Raw genomic sequence first — 5,564 nt, 5'->3', positions numbered from 1 at the left:
ACGAGATTTGATGAGCATTCGCAAGTTGGCTTTTATTATGGGCAAGCCCGTAGGGCTTGGTGTCATCAAACTTTTTCTTCGGATTTATTTAGGCTCCATTTGCATTATTGCCAATATTGTGTAGGTTTGTCCTTTTGTGTAGAACTTTCAACAATAATCATTGCTACAAGTAAGGACTTCGATAGCCTACGTTGTGATGTGCTATATCACACATGTTGCAGACTTTCCTCTATACAAATAGCTTTGCATTAAATGCAATTAGTTGCTACAGTTGGCAATAAGGATGTATTCCCTATGTTGGATATTGAGGACAAGTTCGATGGAGTCAAATCTCCATTGTGGGGTTATATGATGAGTCGTGGTGATTGCAAAAAGACATAGACATTATCTAAGAAATTGAATAATGTCATGTTGTGGTTCTAGAAGGTAAATGTGTAGTAGGAACATATGTTATTGAGGATGTTGTAGGCTTTAGTTATGCCTTAGTTAATATTAGAGCACCATCACCTCCTCGTAAGTGAATTTGGTGGGATAAGAGAGATGAGACTCATTCTTTGATTGCATGTATTTGTTGAATGTATCGTGATTTTGTAGTCACCCATGTAAGAGCTAAAGAGGCCTAGGATATGCTAGCATGTTTTTATGAAGGAAGAAATGCAATGTGTTGCTTGTCTATGTAAGCAATTAGAGAGTAAACGTATGGATGAAGGTGACTTTATGTATGATTTTTTGATAAAGATATATCTTAATAAGCAGTCGATTGTTGTAAATGAGATAAGGGGGCACTATATTTAGAAAAATGCAATCTCAATTCGATGCTCTAGGAAAAAATGATACTTCATTCTTGTGTAGTCTCTTGTCAAAAGGGCTGTTAGTATCAATTGGGTTTACAAGTTAAAAGGTGAGCTAGATAGTTATGTTTCTTGCTACAAGGATAGACTTATATTTGAAGAGTTATGCTTAGCAAAATGACATTGATTTTGATTCGACCTTTGCTTTCACACTTGCTGTATGATAATAATATTTAACATTTGTGCATTACCAGCTCATGATAGTTGGAATGTACGTTTGTTGGATATTAAAATCACATTTCTAAATAGTAATTTGCATGAAATGTATGTCTTTTAGTCTCATAGTTTCGCTTAGAAGAGACAAGAAAACAAAGTGTGTGTAAGAAAGGCATTGTATGGTTTAAACCAAACACTTGAGTTTTGGTATGAAAAAATACATTAATATTTGATTGCACATGGTTTTTGAAATGGTCTAATTGTGAGCATGTTGGACATGAGAGATTACCTTTAATAATTGTGATTTATGTTGTGATATGTTGCTTATTGGTTCTAATGAGATACATTGTTGGTTTTAAGGAGGTTATATTAGGCTTTTGACATGTTAGATTTGAACCTTTTGCATCATTGTTTGGGCATTCACCTCAAGTACTATAATGGAGGCATTACTTTGGGTCATATATAGTATGTGATCTTAAGGATTGCAAGCCTTTGCTACTTTTATGGAGACTCTGTTCGAATTCAAGCTTTCATGATATCATAGATTACTTTGATATCTTCTCAAACAATAGATTGTTAAATGCTTGATTTATACAAATATTACAAGGCTTGATATTCAATTTGCAATCTCACAAATGAGTAGGTTTATGCATAGCCTAAGCACCAAGCATTACTAGGCAATGAAGTGCATCTTTCACTATTTGAGTGGTACTCAACACCTTGGGCTATTTTTATCTCAAGGGGAGATCATTACTATTTAGAATTACATGTTTTTTTGGCATTTAACTAGGTTGGTTGTTATGACACTCATGTATCCACAAGTGATTTTCACCTCATGCTTTAGAATTTATAGTTATATCATGGTTGATCAAGAAGCAATCCATGATCACCACTTCTAGTTGTGAAAACAAATGCATGAAAGCTTTCATACCTACAATTGAGTGCGTTTGGTTTAGACATCTTTTGACTGATTTGGGAGTTTGATAGTTATGCACCATCACATTCATTGATTATCAAAGCATATTGGTAGTAGTATGAAATCTAGTGTTCTATGCTTGTACCATGCATATTGAGGTACATTATCATTATGTCAAGAAGAGACTCTGCAAAAGAGATTAGCTTGGCCTATTACCAACATAGAAACACCTCATAGATCTTTTCACAAAGACTTTGCCTTGTGAGAAGTTCAAAGCTTTTTGGAGAGCATTGGGCTCACTCCCCTTTTTGGATTGATCACAATCCTCTAGGCTTGGGACTTCCTTATGCATTGAATGTTCTCTCTTTTTCGTCACATTAGTCTTAGAGGGATATGTGTGGTAATAGTTTGATAGTGATGTGTGAAAATATAACTCGGATCAACAAAGTACATTTTTCTCTCACTAGGAGGTTTTTTTCCAATCTTACATATATACATGTACTTTAGGATATATTCTAATATATCTTTTACTTTGATGCCTCTTAATTCACTTTTATTGTATACTTCCAAGCTCCTTCTCCAAGTTGTGTATGTGCATTCTTGCAATCCTAAGTCTAATAGATGCCATGAAGATACATATCATCCTAAAGATTCCTCACTAGTTGTCATTACATAGCTTCAATCTCATTCCTCTGTGGAGAAGAATCTAGGGGGACTTGCCACTAGCTCGTTGAGAAATAATTTATGTCAATGTGTGTATGTGTGTGTGTGTACAAGTTAAAATAGTAAGAGTTTTACTAATGTTCGATTACTATTGAGTCTGCAATATCCTTAGGGAAAATTAGATTATATTTATGAGTGAGGTCTAGATATCCCACTTTCACCACCTTTAATATGAATGTCATAAAACTAGGGCCAGAAAATGGGTTTCATAGTCATAGCTATCTTGCATATCAACACCATATTTGGGGCTAGATGAGGATGACATAGATGGCTAATTTTAAGGATGAGTTGAACTCGTATTTTGACATCTTAGATTTGGACCTATTGCATCATTATATGGGCATTTAATTCAAGTGTTGTGATGGATGTATTGCTTAGTGCTAAAGAAGGTGTATTAAGATAATATTATAGAGATTTGGCATTTGGGATTGCAAGCCTACACCTACTCCCATAGAGATAGGTTTCAAGTTCAGTCTTCATGATGCTAGAGATTGCTTTGATGTCTTTTTCCATTAGCAAGTTATTGGATTCTTGATTTATGTATGCATTACAATGCCTAGCATTTAGTTTATAGTCTTATAGATGAGTAGATTTATGCGTAGTCGAGGTACCAAACATTGGCAGATAGAGAAGTATATCTTTTGTTGTTTGAGTGGTATATGACACCTTTAAATGTTTTCATTCCAAGGGGGGATTATTGTGGCAAGATCTACATGCTTTTTTGGATTCTTGTTGGGATGGTTGTTATAAAAATCGTGTATCCACAAGCGGCTTTTGCTTCATACTTGGTAACTCATGCATATTATGGTTGAGCAAGAAGAGACCATTGTGGCCACTTTTAATTTTGAAGTTAGAGTACATGCCATCTTTCACAACTATGATAGAATGTGTTTGGCTTAGACTCCCTTTGGCTAATTTGGGTATTCAACAACCAACTTTAATCACCATTTGCACTAATAGTTAGAGTGAATTGGTAATTGCATGGAGCCTAGTGTTTCATGCTTACACTAATCACATCGAGGTGTATTATCTTTATGTTAGGGTGAGACTCTTTGCAGGAGGAGATAGATTAGTTTGGCTTGTGTGCCAACAAAATTGAAAAAGTTTCACAAAAATTTTGCCTTATAAGGAGTTTGAAACATTTTGTAAAGCTCTCATGGCTTGCTTTTCTTTGTGGATTGATCATAGTCCATTGAGTTTGGTACTTTCATGTACATCAATATGCTAGTTCTTCTTCATTGCATCACTTCTGTGGGTGATTTGTTACCATAATTTAATATTAATACATGTGAATACACTTAAAACCACTCGAGCACTTTTTTCTCTCAATAGGTACATATGCCCATTCACTTCGGTCTAAACTTAGTCTTTAAATCTTCTTCTTTGATGCCTTGTAATCCACTTGTTGTGACTCTCAACATTCTTATTCTCCAAGCTATGTATTTGCATTCATGCAACCAAGAAATTACTAAGCTTGTACGTGGTCAGAGATGTGGTTGATCATTTGATCCTTCATCCTAGATTATTGCTCTCGACTAATGAGATTATCAATAATGTTGCAAATTAGAGGGATGGGAGTATGTCTAGAAGCTCTTCCCTTGTAGGAGACACTTTTGGATTTGTATCTGTATCCAACTATGTACAAGGTCAAGTATATGGTTAGTTTACAAACTTTGCATTTTAGTCCTTATTCAGCTAGATAGACTTTTTTTGTATTGAATTTTCAAGGGTAGCTAGTAAGCTCTAGTTCTTCCTTAATGGTTGTGTTTAGGTCTTTGAGAGACTTAGTCATAATCTTAATTTTGGATTGCTTTGGTTTCTTTATTCCTCTCGCCTTCCATTTTTATGTTTGTATACTTTTCCTCTCTCAAGCTTCTGTATCCACTTTATTCTCATTTTTTACTTTTCTTAACTCTCTTTATATTTCAATTTGAGTCATTTTTAACCCCCCTTTACCTCTTGTTTAGTTGTTTCTAAACGTGTTCTATGTTTGTATGTTTTGATTTTGAAGTTTTGTTTTCTAAAAGTGTGTTTTGGTGGATGTTTTTGAGTTTCTCTTTCCTTAATTAGTAACCTCCAAAAATGATTTTAGCTCAAACACATGAAAATAATGTTAACTCATAGTCTTTAAGAACAAATACCTTAAAGCACTTTCAATTAGGAAAAAGCAGATGCTTACAAGTGTGTCCACTTAGTCAATGTGGTCATTGGATCTACTTTGTATGATCAATAAGGTGACTCTAGGTGGGGTTTGATGATTTAAGATAGTGTTAGGCACCGTTCAGTTTGCTTTAGGCCAAATTGCATTTGATTTGATCAATTAATTTGAATTCCAGAGACAATTTTGTATGATAGGTCGTCCTGCTCACTAGAAATGATCACACACCACTCAATGTGATTGCGAATCTATCTCTTGCAGCCAGACTGATTGCTACTTTTGAGGTATAATATCATGGCAACATACTGGCTATATTCTAGTTGTCCTAAGATTAATTAGTGTGCTCGAACACATAGATTTTCAAAGTGGAACAAATTTGAAGAGACATACACAATTGATAATGAGTCTTGATTACACACACACACACACACACACATAGAGAGAGAGAGAGAGAGAGAGAGAGAGAGAGAGAGAGAGAGAGAGAGAGAGAGAGAGCACAATAAGTTTTTGTGGATTGTCAATTATCTTTATTCTTCATTATCTTCACTTATGGATGAATGTACAATGTACACTATTAAAGGGGTACCAACTTGGCCTTTGTCCTTTGGCCTCAACCCCAACAACCTCCCATTTCAAGGCCAATGCGTCTCTTTAAGAGAGAATAAACAATGAAGATATTATCCAATGTCCATTAGCATTCTATAATGTATAAAGTGCTTGGAAGATAAACTCTTCATAAGAGGATATGGAGGGTTGTCAT

Source organism: Lygodium microphyllum, chromosome 17, assembly GCF_053477565.2.
Source record: "Lygodium microphyllum isolate KBCC chromosome 17, Lygodium_microphyllum_v1.1.10, whole genome shotgun sequence".
Classification (NCBI taxonomy): domain Eukaryota; kingdom Viridiplantae; phylum Streptophyta; class Polypodiopsida; order Schizaeales; family Lygodiaceae; genus Lygodium; species Lygodium microphyllum.
Note: the sequence above shows the minus strand (reverse complement) of the source record.